Raw genomic sequence first — 19,078 nt, forward strand, 5'->3', positions numbered from 1 at the left:
AAAGAGTTTCGTCTTTGTGCAAATATTCTTTCTTGCAGTCACACATTTGTGGGGTTGGGAAGAAAGAATGTGGAATGCAAACAACTTGAACTGACAGTGTTTTTTTTTTTTTATTACCAATATCTAGCACAGTTTCTAATAGACAGTTGATCCTTAATAATTCTGAGTTGAAAGAAGAAATGAAGCTTCACAGAACTTATTAGTCCTTAAAAAATGCATAACCACTAAAGATGTATGCCAATGTGATATCTTTATCATTACTTCTGATACTTAATTCTTAATTTGCATGGTTGTATTTCCTGAACATTTTGTCCTAAAAGCATCTAGGCTACAATGCAACCCTAAGAAGAAGGTATGTTAGGAAGGCAAGACGTGGAAATCAAAGAAAAATCAAAGAGAGGACACTCAGTAATTTCTCTTCCTTTGCTGCTCCATTATTTATTGTTTTCTTAATTCACGCCTTTGTAAAAACAGGAAGACTTCTAAGTCCTCCAGCAAGACTCTCCCACTCCCACCCAGCTGCCTCTTACTCTCAAAAAGGATTTTTTTAGCTTCCTTTTAGAAGCTTTAGAATACTCAAGAAGTTTGGGAAGGAAAGAGGAGACGACTGTTTTGCTGTTTTGGTTCTGATTTTTTTTTTTTAAGTATCACTTTGTGCTGGGTGCTCTCCTAGGTAATTTAGCAGAGATTATATGATTTAGTCTTCACAGAAATCTTAACAGGCCAGTATGTTCCCAGTTTATAAATCAAGAAACTGCTGCTCACAAAGATATCTGGCTTCAGTGATTCAGCTGTAGGTCTGTCCTCTACTGTGCAAGAGATGACTTCTCCCACTCTCAAACCTTTGTGTTTGTTTGTTTGTTCTAATTGTTATCAAGAGCTTCTGTGCCCCGTAATAGTGAGGACTTAGTATTCCTCCCCTGGAATGGGCATTAATATTATTTATATTTCCAATGTATCTCCCATTAACTGTTACCATAACAAATCAATCCAGTTGGCCAAGTACTTTACAGTGGTCTATTGTTTGAGTAGAAAAAGGAAGCAATGGTAAAGACATAGATTAAATACTTTCTGTACTATCACAGACATGATAGATCTCTAGTTCCATGAGATGACCAATAGAATGTGTTGCTCAAATTGCCAATACGATGATAATACTGATGATGAAAAGGATGACAATAGTAATACACTCATTTCCTTAGCACCTAACATGTGCCAACAACCATTTAAACATTCCTGTTGTCTCATTTGACCTTCCTGATAAATATGTGAAGTAGGTGTTATTATCCTTACTTTACGGATGAGAAAACTGAAGCTCAGAGTTGTAACTTGCCAAGTTCTTATAGTACTAAATGTCACAGCCGGGTTTGAACCAAGGTTTGATGCTCATCCCCCTATGTTTAACCATGCCACATAGCCTTCTATAATAACAGCTAACATGATGGTACATACTATCACTTAGATTTTAGTTGTGTTTTCACATCTCTACCACAATTGTATTTGCTGGAATTCTTTTTGGAGTGTGTGTGTGAGTGTGTGTGTAGTATGTGGTTGTATGTACTTCCACTTTATAGGAGAATTCTACTAATAATTCCATGACTTTAATACGCTTCATGCCCAGGATATGCTTGTGTGTTGTGTAACTTTTCTGTAACTTATAATGCTCATTTCTGAAAGAGTCTTCAAAATATGCTATTCTCTCATTTTACTTCATTCAAATATCTATGTATACATTTTTATATATTGCATAAAATGCATGTGCATATAATCTCATTTGCATGATTTTACCTTTAAGGTGAAATGGTGTCCCCCCTCATAACCCAGCTTCTGCTACTTTTCACTCATCTGATAGGTGTTGATTAAATACTCTTGTTAGACATCTGGGACATTAAGATGTAAGAATGTGGTTCCTATACTCAAGGAACTCATGACATCTGATTCTAGTTTATGTTTAAGGCACAGATAAGATTGATACTAAGTCTGTGGAATAGTCCAAGTTTAAGTTGTGGAATATATCCAAGTATTATCCTTCCCCATCTTGCATAGAAACCCTACTGTGATATGGCAACAGTCTATAAAATAACGGTGTTTAGCATGCTAGAATAAGAGATGGCCAATAGCCTAAGGATGAATTCTAGTTAGCTTCTGCTTAAGAAATTTCCCCAAAGGCCAGGAACACAAGATACTGAAGGGGTTCCAGAAACTAACAGAGAGATCACCTTTATAACTATTGGAAAGTTCTGTTACTTTAATTATGTTATCCAAAGCCTGGAAAAGCAGACCCTATATTCAAATCCTGGCTTCTTCAGCTTCTACCTGTAACATGTTGCTATGTTATACAACCCCTCCTGAACCTCAATATCCTTATTTGTAAAATGAAGATAATGTCTTTTATTCGTTTGCTTATGTATTCATTCATTCAGAAAACATATTCTTAAATGCCTAGTGCATCCCAGGTATTGAGTTAGGCACTAGATAAACAATGTGCAACAAGATAGCCACTGTCCCTACACTTGTGAACCTTATAGCCTGGCAAGAGACAGAGGCTGTAAATGAACAGGGTGCTATGATGAAGAATAAAGTGAGGCAATCTGCTTTTAAGATGGATAGGTAGAGAAGGCCTCTTTGTGGATTTGATATTCGGCTGATATCTAAAGAATGCAAAAGACAAGCTTTGTAAATGGCAAGTGAAAAAAAGTGTTTTAAGTAAAGGAAATGGTTTGTGCACAGGTCCTGAGCTAGCAAAGGAAGAGGTTGAGAAAGTAAAAGTAGTCTAGTAGATTGAAAAATGAAAAGGGGGGGTATTATGCTAAAAAATGGACATCGTCTACCCTAAAACCCAGTAATTTCACTCATGGAATTTAATCTAGAAAAATTCTTACATATGCCTACCAGGAGACATATATACAATACTCCTAATACCACTAATCTTTGTGATAGCACAAAATTAAAATTATCCAAACGTGGACAAAAGAAAGAATAAGTTTTGGTATATTCACACAATGGAAGATTATACAGCAGTAAAATGAATGAATTGTAGTCAGACCAATGCAGATGAATCTTATAAATAATACTTTGAGATGAAGGCTGAGTGGTTGTGGCCACGTTGCCGACCTCAAACAGCAGTTGGCTTTTCCACACAGAACCCGGGAGTTATAGACAGAATCTCCCTCCCCACTCCTGTTTCTGACTTTGTGAGAAATTTACCCATCAAACACAATAGCGAGCAATGTTACCCGCAAGTCAGAGCCTCACTCTATGAACCCCAGAGTATTACTGGGAACCTCAACACTCTTGTGGTCAAGAAGTCCGATGTGGAAGCAATCTTTTCAAAGTATGGCAAAATTGTGGGCGGCTCTGTTCATAAGGGCTTTGCCTCCGTTTACTATGTTCATGAGAGAAACATCCAGGCGGCTGTGGCAGGAGAGGATGGCAGAATGATTGCCGGACAAGTTTTAGATACTGATCTGGCTGCAGAGCTGAAGTGACCTGAGGAAAAGCCAGTGTGAGATGATCTGCAGCGATGTATGGCTTCTCTTTTGACTTGGACTGTGGCTTTCGATGGGATTATTACAACAGGATGCACGGTGATCCAACATATGCCTCTCCTCCTCCCGCCCTTCCCCCTCCTCCTCCCCCTCCCCCTCCCCCCCACATGCTTGGGCTGTAACGCCCACAAAACTCCAGCATGTACTGTATCAGGAAATGCCTCACATAGGGGCAAAAGTGACTTCAATTCTAAGAGTGGGCAGTGGGGATCTTCCAAACTGAAAGGAGATGACCTTCAAGCCATTAAGAAGAAATTGACCCAGATAAAATAAAAAGTGGATTCTCTACAAAAAATCTGGAAAAAATTGAAAAGGAGGAGAGCAAACAAGGAGTAGGGATGAAGAATGTGAAGTCGGATGACAGGTAGAGCAGCTCCATGAAGTAAGGTGAGAGTAATGTGAAGATAGAGTCTGAGGGGCTACAGATGGCTCTGCTGAGGAAGAGGACCTGCTGGATGACGATGATACTCAAGATGGGGGTGACCAACTGGAGATAATCAAGGATGATGAAAAAGAGGCTGAGGAAGGGGAGGATGACAGAGACAGCACCAAAGGCAAGAATGACTTTTTTGGTTTTTTAGACAGAGTCTTGCTCCATCACCCAGGTTGGAATACAGGGTGCAATCTCAGCTCACTGCAACCTTTGCCTCCCAGGTTCAAGCAATTCTCCTGCCACAGTCTCCCGAGCAGCTGGGATTACAGACACGTGCCACCATGCTCAGCTAACTTTTGTATGTTTTTTAGTAGAGACAGGATTTTGTCATGTTATTCAGGCTGGTCTCAAACTCCTGACCTCAGGTGATCTACCCACCTTGGCCTCCCAAAGTGCTGGGATTACAGGCATGAGCCACCATACCCCGCTGAGAATGACTCTTAAGCACATGATGGGGTTTAGAAATCCAATCCTATTATTTCTTTACCTAGGCCCCTAAGATCAATTTCCTCACCTGATCCTCTCCCTAGTATCTTCAGCACATGCTCACTGTTCTTCCCATCCTTGTCCTTCCCATGTTCATTAATTCATATTGTCCCAAGCCTAGTCTCACTATCACTTCCTTTAAAGCTCCTAGTAGTTTTGAAAAGTCTTACCCTGTCATTTTTTCTTTTAATTTTGATATCTCTTTATGACTTATTGATAAAAAGGATGTATGGTTTTATCAACTGTCTCCAAAACAATATCTTGTTATGCAGGGAGTACAGTTCTTTTCATTCAAACCTGAGTTCAGTAGTTGCTTCCCTAACTGCAAAGGCAATCTCATTTAGTTCAGTAGCACTGGAGAACAACTTTGAGTTAGTAGCATGTGGGTTATACCCCGCATAAGTGTGCTGTGCCGGGCGGTGCAAACAAATGTAACAGTGTATTTTTGTGAATGAGAGTTGGCATGTCAAATGCATCCTCTAAAAAAAAATTAGTGTAATAGTCCTAAGATTTGTTTTCTAAAGTTCATACTGTGGGTATTTTTATGAACAGCCTGATGTTTAGGACCTTTTCCCCACAAAGTAAACAAGTCCTTATTAAAGCAGAAATTTGTAGAAAAATAAATAAATGGTACTTTGAATGGAGAAAACATTATCAAAAAAAAACCCAACTTACATATTATTTACTGTGCATTTAAAATAATCAGAAAATACCCCAAAATTTAAAATATTATATTATAAAGGTATTTTTTAAAAGCAAAAGAACTGAAACTCCTGCTTCTAGCCAAGATGTTAGAACAGACAGCAAATGTACTCTTCTGCCTTAACAACTCAATAACTAAAAAAATACATGAAACAATAGTTTTTGGAAATTGGACAATAGGCAGAGCAGAACTGTAATGCGTGAATGAAGAAAAACAAACAAGGTGAGCCCAGTAATTGCACCAGTTTACCCCCGAAGGGAGTTTTCAGGCAGTAGCACTGAAAACTGAATCCCAAACAAAACCCGGTGGGAATGAAGAAAGCAAATTGGTGTTAGGGGACAACAAGGAAGCCACAATTTACAGAGCAGAGTACTGTGGAGGAGGGAGCTATACAGGAGAGCTCTGGGGTTCTGCAGAATGATCTATTTAACCATTTATGACTGAGCTTGCAATTTTTTGAATTTGAAAAATCAGACCTTGGCAATGACATTAAGCAGTAGGATATAAATAACTTCCCACATGCTTAGCATTCCAATAATGGAACATTAGACATAAATGGGAGTGAGAGGGAATAACCTGAGGTCAGGGAAACATGTACTAGAAAGGAGCAGGCAGAACAATTCCTGGACCTCACCTAGGACTGGGAAATGTTCTCGCTTCTGCAAGTGAGAATTAAAAGATCTCATGATGTATGGAGCATCGGTAGGAAACTAAGCAGTAAAGCATCTTAGTAGTCAGCGTTCCCATTATTCATTCAAACACATGTTTTGCTTCTTTTGCTTTCCCCTCCTTCTGGGATTTCAGTTTCATGTAGGATAGACTGTTTCAAGTGATCCCATATAAGTCTCTGAGATTTTTCTTCCATCTTTTCTATATTCTTCAGATTTGTAATTTCTATGAATCTATCTTTAAGCTCACTGACTTTCTTTTGACAGATCAAATCTTCTGTTGAGTTCAACTAAAAAAAATTTCATTTCAGTAGAATACTTTTCAGCTCTACCATTTCCATTAGAGCCTTTTTTAAAAAATAAAATTTGTTTCTCTTGTGAGGTTTCCTGTTTGTTCACTCATTATTAGCATATTTTTCCTTAATTATTTGAACACATACATTTATGTGGATTATGATTGTGGTGATTATATGATGGCATATATCTAGTAAAATTTGTTGCATTGTATTTTTTTTTTAGACATGAGGTCTCACTATGTTGCCCCAGTTGGCTTCAAACTCCTGGGCTTAAGAAATTCTCCTGCCTCAGCCTCCCAAGTGGCTGGGACTACAGGCATGTGCCACCATGCCCTGCATGTACTTTTAAATTATGTGAATTTACTGCATATAAGTTATTTGCATATATATAGTAAATATATATGCATATATATAGCAAATCTGATCAAGAAAAAAATCAAAGGAGTGATAAAAACAAAATTTAGGATAGTGGTTACCTTTGGAGGGGATGCAGGGAGACAGAATCTGAGGGATGCCTATAAGAACCTTGAATATTGGTGGTGGTTATATAGTTTTTCTGTTAAATATTGGTGATGGTTATGTATGTTTTCAATTAAAATGTAAAATAATAGGGAGAAATGAGCAAATGGGAAGAAGAAATATGGACACATGTAGACAACCTTAGAAAATCAAGGTAGTAGCTAAGAAAGGATGTGATGTTAAGAGTTTGTTTTTAAATATAGGAGATGCTAGAACATGTTATGCCAATGAGAATGACTTACTAGAGAGACAGAGAGAATAATGCCGTAAGAAAAAGGGAATCAAAAAGGAACAAAATCCGTGGGAAAAGAGGGGACGGCTTCTACAGCAAGAGAAGGGATCAGCCTTTGATGGTGGGAGGGTCCCCTTCTGGATGGTAACAAGAGGGAAAAAGGAGAAAACGGGCCCAGATTCAGATAAATTTAGGAACTCAGTGTTGGGAAGATGAAGCGAAAAATTTCACTTTCTCAATAAAGTATAGTTGAGGCCATCAGCAGAATTGGGGAGGAGTAGGAGGTTTGAGGAAGGTGTTTGAGATGGCCATCTGGAGAGGACAGTGAGGACCCCAACATAGAACGCATGCTTAGTGCGAGGCACATAACACCCCTTCCTTCCACCTCGTGTGCCCACTTCAGCTAAACTCAATGCCTCTGTTGGTTGAGGGTTGTTTACTCCTGTGGCTGTGGTCAGGAGGGAGAAGTGCTCAGTCAGTAGGTAATGAGTAAGAGTCAGCAGAGGAGGCAGCTGTCTTCCTGGCAGCCTCCTTACCCTGGCTCTGTCATCGAAAACATTGCTGGAGATCTGTTTACAGCATTTTGCAATCCAAGAAGGGTAAGGGAGGCCTTCACTCTTCTTGCAGGAGACCTGTGAGTTTTGCTTGCTAATTTGATGCTTCTAGGTAGGCTATTGTGAAACAGTGTTTCCTCTGGTAGTTTTTGTTTGGGGCATTTGTATATGGTGCTATTTGATGTGTACTGAATTGATCAGTTGATTGTTCGTTTTATTGTGCTTTCACTGTCTGTGACATCCTGTACTATAACATATATTATACATGTGTGTACATACTATATATATAATATACTATAATAGTATTTCCTACTTAGACAGACATCATACTTTACCTTTCTGCCTGCCTGCCACTGTAGACACTTAATAAATGTGGAATGAACTAATCAATCCATGAAAATGTATTAATGTATTTATCAAATAGTTATTGTGGTGCTCAAGAGACAGGCTGTAGCAAGAAGTGCAGACAGGCACTACCACCAACAGTCTGTTTGTTAAGACGTACACATATTAAAGAGATAGTGTGGCGTAGTATCAACATACAGAATTTGGAGTTAAAGTTTGTAGAAGCTAACTAGATAAATGACCTTGAGTGAATTGCTTTACTTTCTGTGCCTCAGTTTTCTTGTTTTTTATTTGTATTGATTCATTTTTAAAAAATAAAGATGAGGCCTCACTATGTTGCCCAGGCTGGTCTCAAACTCCTGAGCTCAGTGATCCTCCCGCCTTGGCCTCCAAAAGTGCTAATGTTATAGGCATGAGCCGCACACCGGATCAGTTTTCTTTTTTTAAAAAAGTGGGGACTTGGATCATAGTAAGATATGAATAAGATGATACAGGTAAAATGACTAGCATAGTACCCAACCATAGTTAGAGCTTAATAAAATTAACCCTGTCACATGGAAATATCGTGTTAATTAAGTGCTACATTCGAGGTGCAGATGGTCATTTTCTCACATATCACAGGGAAACACCGTTGCACATATTATCTGTATTATTTCACTTGGTTATCATAATACCCCTGTGGGATGGGAGAATTTTTATGGCAATTTTACAGATGAGATTGTAAATGTAAAGAAATTAATTGATTTTCTCAAGGTCAGACAACTAGTAGATGGCAGAATTAAGGAACACAAACCCTGGCAGTCTTTTAACGAGATGTTAGTAATTGTAGTGCTGTTACTAATACTCCTAGTGGCTGTTGTAGAAGTGAGAGTAATGAGACAGCACTTTGGTCGGGGTAGGATCTGAGTTTGGCTTTTAATCATAGCAAGATTTCTGTAGGCAGAGAGAGATGACGTCTTCCCAAAACAGAGGGCAATTGTGAGCAAAAGCTCAGAGTCTGGGCAGGTGCGGACTTGCTCACAGAATTAGGCCTTTTTGAACACTGCAGAGGGTCCGCCTTGCAGGGAAATAGCATAAGACGGGGCCCAAAAGAATGAGTTAGGATCTAATGTGGCAAGAAGTAAATCCTGGAATAAGACATTTGCTTTGATCTGGCATTCCAGCCTGGAACTCAGGATGTAGGCTAGGGTAGAAATGAAGATTTGGGATTTGTGTGCACACAGGTGATAAAAATGTCCTATTTTACATTCTTACAGAACTTTAGCGTTTGCTTAATGCTTTCCCATCTGACGTTTTGCTAATCCTCACAATAACCTTCTCACTGGGATGGGCAGGGAACTCCTAGTAAGTGAGCTACCATGTGTGAAATGCCTGCTTCAGAGTGGGGACTTCACTAAGGTTACTTCCTTTTTTATAGACAAGACAATGAGAGTCAAAGATGTTAAGTAACTTGCCCAAGTTCACAGAGCTTCTAAACACTGGGGCTAGGACTTGAAAGCAACTCCTTTGCTCCCAGCGGATTCAGTTTTCCACACTTTCCATGGTAAGCCCAGTAATTATTTCTAACACAGAATTTGTTCAACAAATAATTCAATTGAGCTCCTACTGTATGTCTCACATAGTATCAGGCTATAAGGATGCAAAGATAAATATCTTTACTTTTTTTTTTTTTTTTTGAAACAGAGTCTTGCTCTGTCACCCAGGCTGAAGAACAGTAGCATGACCTTGGCTCACTGCAACCACCACCTCCTGGGTTCAAGCGATCAACCTGCCTCAGCCTCCCAAGTGGCTGGGATTACAGCCATCACCATCACACCCCACAGATTTTTGTATTTTTAGTAGAGACAGAGTTTCACCACGTTGGCCAGGCTGGTGTCGAACTCCTGCCTGACCTCAAGTGATCTCCTCACCTTGACCTCCCAAAGGGCTGGAATTCTAGGCATGAGCCACTCCTGAGTTCAAGGGATTCCCCCCACCTCAGACTCCCCAGTATTTGGGACTACAGGCACAGACCACCACACCCCACTTGTGTATGTATTTTACAAATATGCTCACAAACCATTGCGGAAAATGGGCTTTACAGTTTCCCAAAAACCAGAATTTGGCAAGTGCAGAGATGGCAGTGATAGAAAGGGGGTGAGTGAGGAGAGGATGGCTTCACAGACAAGGCAAAGGTTGATGTGAGCCACGTATACAAAGTATGCTCCTAATCATGGTCTGAGTCTCACACTTACCTCCCCCAGGATATCAAGTGTTAGTGGATACGCTGGAACTAATGAGCCTCCCAAAGGAAAAGTAGTGCAACAGGGAAGCAGGACAAGTGTACAGATGTGGCAGCCCTGGGAGTGCACCCCCAGATCTCCTTAGAGAGAACCGGAATGGGAGGAGTGTAGTCACTGACGGCCTGTGGCTGCTGCCCCTTTGGGGTTCAACTGCAGCGTTCCTACTGAGGCAACACTCGCCAGGCAGTGTTGGAGCATAGCAAAGGTACTAGAGCCAGATCATTCCTGCCCAACATGGGGGTCCTCTGATAAGCACTCTGCTCAGGGGCTCAGCAGCCTGGCCCACACTTTCTCAGAGGTGCACAGCAGCCCGGCACTCTTCCTAGCTGTCCTCCTTTCCCCTCTCCTACAGGTGGGATTACAGGTGCACCACCAAGCCTGGCTAATAATTTTAGAGATGAGTTCTCACTACGTTGCTCAGGCTGGTCTCCAGCTCCCGGCTTCAAGGGATCCTCCTGCTGCGTGAGATTCTCCACACCTACTCCTGCCTCTCCTTCAGCTGACACAATAGTGTTAAAGAGGGAGAGAAATCCAGGGTAAAGCTCTTTGGAAATGCCTTTGTTTCATAAGTGAGGAAAGGAGGAGAAGGTGTACATCGTGGAGGTAGCCCTGTGACCAAGACTAGAGCACATTTCAGGAGGACAATTCCCAAATGGATCCTGAAGAGAAAATAAGGGTGACAAGAATACTCCCAGCTACATGCCAGGAAGACAATCAGTGCTTAAATAAATAAATAAAGTGATAACTGAATGAAGGGATGAGATGGAGAACTATTAGGGTATTTAAAGCCCTAAACTCTCAGCTGGTTTAACTGAATAAAAGTTTGTTTTTCACCCACAGCAAGACCAGTTCTTGTCATGAGGCCCTTTTCTACCTCAAGGCTTGTCCTTATAAAGCAAGAGTTTGCATTGATGCCCAAGAAGGGGAGGAGGGAACGGGATGGAGGTGGGAGGATTTTTAAGGGTCTGACCTAGCAGTGGCCCGCATCTCTTCTCTTCACACCTTATTTGCCAGAATCTAGGCAGATGGCCTCAACCTAAGAGGGAAGGTGGAGGAAAAATATCTGTGCCTGAGTGCCTAGGGAAGAAGAAAATAACACAAGAGTGGGCAAACCCATAGCATTACCTCTGCCACATGGAAAACACTACCGCAGTGTTTTGCAATTAGGAATGCATTATAAACCCACATAAAGATGGATATATACATGGGGATGGGGTGGAGCATTTAGACCAGTCAAATATTTTAATAGAGTGAACAGACAGATTGCAAGGAGCGAGGGAAAACAGGAGGGATTGTCAGGAAGTGGAGGTAACACGGGCTCCAGGAATCCTTAGATGCCGTCCACCCACCAGGTTGAGAACTCCCCTCTCATCACTCAACTTGCCAACTGTATGTGAAGTGCTTGCTCTTTTCCTGAGGCTGTGAACTCTTCAACAACGGGATGCTATGTGCTTCATGTCTGTTTCCCAAGCCTCCAGCACAGGGCCTGGCACAGAGTCACTGTCTGTTAGATGATCTGAAAACATTCACCACTTGGAGATTATGATTTAGGGGATCTGGAGTGGGGAACAGGCATCCATACTTAAAAAAATTATTTCCTTAAAATTGTAAAATATATGTAACATAAAATCTACCATTTTAGCTTTTTTTTTTTTTTTTGAGATGGTCTGGCTCTGTCATCTATGCTGGAGTACAGTGGCGTGATCATGGCCCACTGCAGCCTCAACCTCCTGGACTCAAGCAATCATACTGCCTCAGCTTCCTAAGCTGGGACCACAGGTGCGTGCCACCACACCTGGCTCGTTTTTAATTTTTAATTTTAACTACTTTCAAGTATGCAGTTCAGTGGCATTAACTACACTCACATTGTACTTAATTGTACAGAACTTTTTTTTCAAGTTGCAAAACTGAACCTCTATACCTATTAAACAATAACTCCCCATTCTCCCCTCCCCGACAGCCCTTGGCAACCACCATTCTACTTTCAGCTTCTGGATTTCACTATTCTAGGTACCTGCCATAAGTGGCATCATACAGCATTTGTACTTTTGTGACTAGTTTATTTCCCTTAACATCCTCAGATTCATCGATGTTGCAGCATGTGTCAGAATTTCCTTTCCTTTTAAGGCTGAATAATATTCATTGTATGGGCATATCACATTTCGTTGGTCCATTCATTGTGGACACTGGGGTTGCTTCCGTCTTTTGGCTATTGTGAATAATGCTTCTGTAAATACTGATGGATAAATATTTCTTCAAGATCCTCTTTTCAATCCTTTAGGGATTTCAATACTTTTTAAAGAAACTTCAGGTGATCTAAAACACAACTCAAGCAGAAAACCTCTCTTTCTTGTATAGGAGAAGAGAGTCAAGGGGATGATGAGGGATTTGGAAGAATATGCAACAGTGCATGGCTTGGAGGAAGCAGGCGCGAGGAAGAGGGGGAAACAGAGGACTATGCATAGGAGAGGATTTCAGATTATGTAATTCCTGAAGTTGAGATGACATCATCTGCTGACCAGAGCAAGGGTAAGGGAAAGAGAAGATTGGTAGCATTTACTGAAAGGGATCCAACTGGGAGATGATAGGAGCAGAGGTGATCAAAGTTTAAAGACCAGTAAAGGACCCAGGGGCATTTCTGCGTTGGAGGATAGTGGGTGGAAAGAGAAGGAAATTATTTTTCTTAAAATCAAGCTCACTTGAAGGCAGACACTAAGTTTGTGGCAGCCAGGTGCAGCGGCACACACCTGTAATCTCAGCACTTTGGGAGGCCGAGGGGGGCGGATCACAAGGTCAAGAGATTGAGACCATCCTGGCCAACATGGTGAAACCCTGTATCTACTAAAAATACAAAAATTAGCAGGGCATGGTGATGTGTGCCTGTAATCCCAGCTACTTGGGAGGCTGAGGCAGGAGAATCGCTGGAACCCAGGAGGCAGAGGTTGCAGTGAGCCGAAATTGCGCCACTGCACTCACTCCAGCCTGGGCAACAAAGCAAGACTCTGTCTCAAAAAAAAAAAAAAAAAAAAGCTTGTGGCAAGCATGCTTAGAAATGGGCAAAAAATCATTAGCAGGCTCTAGGCTGCCTATGAGGCCCTGGGCTTCCCAGTGGACATGTGGTGGGCCAGGGCTCAGGGCTCCAAGACAAGGGAAAAAGGGAACATGGAAATGATCCAGGTTTGGAAATGGGCCAGAGGATGTGGCAGAAGGTTAAGGGAGGAGAGGGAGGCTAAATGCCAAGTGGTGCTGAGTATTGCATACCTAAACAAACCCATGCCCTCACAGAAATTTCCTGGTGAAAACAGGGAGAGTCACTGTCACCTACATAGATACCATTCGGTGTTTCATCAAATCAATCAAATTCCCTCCCCTGAGCCTGCCCTTGCCATGAGTCTCTCTATCCCTGGACGGACTGTCTTCCTAGCCACTGGCAACTTTCCTTACAGATCAAGATCTTCCTGGCTGCGTTCAGAAACCAGAATTCTCCCTTTGTCCTGACACATTGTTCCCTTACACTGCAGCCAGCAGCCCAATCCAGGGCCACCAGTAACAGATGTCTAACACCTCAGGGAGTCCCCTCAATGAGTCAATGGGGTGACTTTGCACTTCTAGAAGGCCTTGCCCTCCCTCCTGTATTATGGCAGCTGTGGGCTGAAGTGACAGTCCCCAATGATCTCATTTTGAGCTCATCTTTATTATTTTTTTTTAAACAAAACAAGGTTTTAAAAACACTTGTCTTGAAAAAGCTATTCCCATTGTCCTCCCTTCCCCTTAGATGGCCCAATATGTCTTATTGATCTGGAACTTTCTTTATCCGGTACCTAATGGCTCATATGAAGCTTTGTTCCTATTTCCTTGTGATGCTCCTTTTACCCCCAATCCTTTGTTGGCATTGTTCCATGTCTTTTCATTGCTTCGTGGATCTCAGCTTTATCCCTGTATAATTGTTCAGACTACCTCCTGCCTGCTCTGAGAAATCTGTCAGTTGCTGCCTGCTGTTTGCTGTCTGTTATCTTTTACTTGCTTCACTGGGCTTTTGGCTGCCCTCTGGACATTGCTGCCATTCTAGGACTAGATATAGATCTGTTTATTTTTCTAAGTAGCCTCTTAGACTAGAATTTTGCTGTCCACAGTTTATTGCCTTATTCTCTCTCTCCTTTTTCCCCTCCTTGCAGGCATGTTAGCGGCTCTCCAGCAGGCAGGCAGCCTAGGGAAACCACCATCCTACTGGCATCCTTGACACATCCAAACTGATGGTGTCCTTCAGTTGCAAATGTACAGACAGTCAGGCAAGGGGCCAGCCGACTCTGGAGCAGCCCAGTCCTCAGAGGATATGGAGGGAATTAACACTGTTTAACAAATGAAATAGTCAGATGAAGTTAACTATAAAAGATGTGAGGCTGGGTAAAGATGTCCCAGGAAGCATTCTCTTGTTCTCCCTTTTGTGTGTGCAGGGGAAATACTTCTGGGTGCCATGTGGCTTCTGACTGATAATGGAGAGTGAGGTCCTTCCAAGGCTCTTCTTGGAAACGCCCGGAACATTTTTTTTTTTTGCATTTCTAGTTGGCTCTCACTTCGCTCCAGTTTCTGGAGAGCTGCTGACCTTTGATCCCTTCTGTTTGACTCTAGAAACTGGCGTAGGCCCTTGGCTTCCCATGTTTGTACATCAGCACACCCTGGGGACTTAGGTTGCTTCAATTCTTGGCTGCCACACCCTAGCTTCGGTTCCATTTTGAACTAACCAGCTATAGGCACTGTGATCAGGCCTTCCCTCTGTCCAGGCCTTCAGGGACTACCACATTTGGGAAGTGGAGGGGATAGTAGAACAGAGTTCCAAGGAATATTTGAAGCACATTTGTCCCTAGGTGGCAGGAATGTAAGAAGAGAGAATTTTCAAGGAAGGAGTGGAAAGAGATTTAGAATAAGTTCTTTGCAATCTAAGTAAAAGAAATGTGGGGGGGAGGGGGGAACTAAAGCATCAATAAAGTGGTTAAGAATACCATGAATCCAAAATTGGTCATTGATGGTTAAGAATACCATGAATCTAAAATTGGTAATTTTAATAAAAAATTTTACAATAGGGATAAATATTGGATCAAATATTGAAGTAGAACTTAAGAGTCTGTGCAATATGATAATAGTGACCCAGACCATCAGTTTACAATGGGCTTAAATGGTATTTAGGGTAAATGCTGCTCCACGATCAAGAGAGTGAGGATGTCTGGCTTAACTCTTCCATTCTTTCACTGACCTCTTTTACAGATACTTTTGTACAGCAGTCTGGTACCTGCATGGTGCTAGATGCCATGGAATGTACAAAGAAGAACACACAGGGTCTGCCCTCCACATAGCTAGGCACATAAAAAGTTAAGTTAGGATAAAGAAATGAAGAGCGTTTCAAGATAGTACATGATTAAGTATCAAGTAAGTACTATGGGCCCGCAAAAGGGAGTACCCCTGTAGGCTGGAGGGATCACAGACGGTTTATGGAAGAGATAGGCCTCAAAGGGACCTCAGTAAGTCCATAAAATTATAAAGGAAAAGACAAATTCTCAGGCCTAGAGATGACTTACTGAGTTCTTGTTATGTGTGACAAACTGTGGAATAGCTGTCTCAGGTAGAAATTGACAAGGGCATATTGCTGTCTTCTAAAACCTCCACTGAGAGGAAGACAAGACTCAATGCCAAGCATCCCATTGCTGGCTGTTGGGGTTATTCGTCAGGCATGGTATGTTTCAGATGCTGTCCTTATTGTGGTACAGATCTGGAAGCTGCATTCTGGGTCCTGAAGAACAAAGGTATAGGTTTATGAGGCATTCAGCTTCCACGAATGGGATGCTTAATTGACAGTGGCTTTCTCATAAAGATGTTTATTATTATCTCATGTAACAAGGAGTCTACAGTTGCTATAACCTCCCACATATATCACCAAGGGTCTAGGCTATTTCTTTTACTCTGCCATCTTCAGTGGGATTATTTTCATGTGTCCGTAAGCTAACTTCCCCATGGGCCTAATACTGCAGCTGCAACTCCTCACAGAACTGCATTTCAAACGTAAAGAAAGGGGCACGGGCCAAAGATGTTCTCCTTGTGAACTCTCTTCCTTTAGGGAGAAAGTCTTTGACAAAAGATTTACCCTGAAATCTCATTGGCTAGAACTAATTCATATGCCTACCCCTAGAAAATTACAGGCAAAGGTTTAAGCCAATTGTGACTCTTCCCTGGGCTGGCATAGACTGTACACAGCTTTGGTGAGATCTAGGGATTCTTATTTACTAACTGAATAAAACAAGAGTTCTGTTTGGAAAGGAAGAAAGTGAGGATGGTTGATGAGTAGGCAGTGAGTGATATTTGCCATTTTTACCATTAATGACTCCTGCCCATGTGGCTTCTCCACTGGCTGCAGCCAGCCCTTGACCTTGGTCTTCATTTACAACTTGGAATTTTTTCCCTCTTGAAAATTATTGTTCCTACACAACAGATCTGACACATGCAAGGAAGACAACTCAAAATTCCAATCAGTAAATCCTTATTCATAGAAAATCCTTGGTCACGTCACATAAAACTGATGACTTGACACACCTTTACATATTTTAAGTTTTAAAAATGTTTTAAGTTAGGTACCATTTTTATGACTCCTTTGAACTAAACTGGCTAAAAATTAACCTACAGATCTCTAGTCTCAAGATAAGACTAGTTAAGTCTTTAGACATATCCAGATAAGTTTTAGATAAAAAGGTTTCTTATATTGTAGTTATTAGATTTTTTTTTTGCCTGAATTTCCCATTGGATTGAAATCTAGAGGGCAGGGTTCAATAAGCTCTAAAACTGATTGATCCAATATAGTGACCACTAGCCACATACGGCTACTGAGCACTTGAAGTGTGATTAATGAGATGGAGGAAATGAATTTTTTCATTGTATTTTAAGTCTGATTTTGTTATTGAAAACTTTTAAGTATGCTTGGAATAATTCAGGTATGGGAATCTACTTTCTCAACTGTAAGCTGTATGAAACCTAAAAGAACTTGACTGTTTCCGATGAAAATGTAGTGTTTGAGTTGAGACATGTCGTAAGTATAAAACATATGCTGGATTTTAAAGATGCAGTATGGTAAAAACAACATAAACAAATCTCTTAAATAATTTCTTATATTGACTAAATCTTGAAATGGCAATATTTCAAATATACTGGGTTAAAGAAAATATACTATTTAAATGAATTTTACCTGTTTCTTTTTGCTGTGTTTTAAAGTGGCTATTAGAAAATTCTAAATTACATGTGTGGCTTTTGTTATATTTCTCTTGGATAGCACTGCCATGGTATATACTGAACACTCAAGTGTTTGTTGAATGAATGCTTAAGTGACTTGACCAAGGTACTCAGAAAGACTCGGGACTGAATCCCAGGTTCCCTTTCTCTCCGTGTCGTCCTGCTTTCCACAATTCCTTGTGACCTCCTCTGTCCCATACTATGCTTTCTGGTCACTCTCTTATACCCACTTGCAGGACAGAAACTTTCCCCATGGAGTGAGTTTTACAAATTCTCAGGAGAGGGAGAAACATCTGTGTTGAGTGTGTGCAAAGGCACCAGCTTATGGAAAATGAAGCTCCTGTTGACAGAGAGAAATAAGTGGTTTAGGGTGTCAAATCTCAGATGACCCATTTGTTTCATACTTTGCCATTGCTGGGTGTCTTTTCTGAGATCACCGGTCAGCTCATTGAATGTTCTTGTTCTGAAAGTTCTCATTTCATAAAAAGGGTGGTTTAACACTTCTGCACAGATTTCTTGCTATCCCCAGCGCTGTAGAGACACAGAGCAGACAAGGGCAATGTAGGTGGAGCACAATGGGAGGAAAGCCAAGAACCGGCGGCCACCCACGCTGCTCACCAGAGAAGCCCAGCACTCCCCTGGCTCAGAGAGCAGTTGCTTTGTTAGACCCCGTACCAAAAGATTTGCTCTAACCCTGCTGAGACCATTCCCCCAGACTGTAATCATTACAGAACAGCACTTCGCACTGCTCTTCATAAAACATGCACGAAACCAGCTGGGCCTGTGAATCACCCACTGAAGTGAAAACACTGTAATTTCACATTTCCAATTTTTAATCCTTATGTTCAAGCTGACAGTACTTTTTTTTGAAGGATTTCATTCAATAGACATTCACTCATCAAATATGTATTGGATACTTGCTATGTGTCAGGCAATATGAGATGCCAAGGAAAATAATACATGCTGACATATTGGTCTATACTACATAACAATTATTTATGTAGCTGACTTAGAAATAAGTTATATATTTATCTGAACTATTATAAACAAAGAGAGGTACAGATAATTTTTAAGAACATAACCCAAAGATGCATCTTTACATAATAAGTATACTCACCATCCTGGTTCAGAAACGAGGTCTCTCTGGACCAATTTTTTTTGTCTCTGGCAGTGGCATTAAAACACTTGGCATGATTCTAGGAATCCTTTCTAAGGAAATAATCAGAGATTATAGTCAAAGGATTATATATATTGATGTCATTGCAGTGTTATTTAAGAAAGAAAAGGAAACTCTCTAAATAAGAGTGGTTTAGTAAAATTTGGGCCTGTCCTATATGATGGCATATCATTACAAATCATGATAGGACATTTGTCCTTTGTGACTGGCCCATTTCCCTTAGGATAATGTTCAAGCAATTCTCCTGCCTCAGCCTCCCAAGTCACTGGGATTACAGGCCTGTGACACCACACCCAGCTAATTTTTGTATTTTTAGTAGAGATGGGGTTTCACCATTTTGGCCAGGATGGTCTCAATCTCCTGACCTTGTGATCTGCCCACCTCAGTTTCCCAAAATGCTGAGATTACAGGTGTAAGCCACCATACCCGGCCTTGTTTAAGCAATTATTTTTCTCAAAGAATTGCTGGATCATAGGTTGGTGCAAAAGTAATTGCACTTTTGTCATTACATTGAAAGGCAAAAATTTTTTGAGGAACTGTTAAGCTGTTTTCCATAGCAGCTG

The 19,078-nt window shown here is 41.1% G+C and overlaps 1 pseudogene; it reads left to right on the forward strand.

Annotated features, from left to right (window-relative positions):
- The first annotated feature begins 1,111 nt into the window (after positions 1 to 1,111).
- Positions 1,112 to 14,306, forward strand: LOC116564148 (annotated as a pseudogene).
- Positions 14,307 to 19,078: the final 4,772 nt, after the last annotated feature.

This window comes from Sapajus apella, unplaced genomic scaffold (assembly GCF_009761245.1).
Source record: "Sapajus apella isolate SASKATOON/1434 unplaced genomic scaffold, GSC_monkey_1.0 scaffold36, whole genome shotgun sequence".
Lineage (NCBI taxonomy): Eukaryota > Metazoa > Chordata > Mammalia > Primates > Cebidae > Sapajus > Sapajus apella.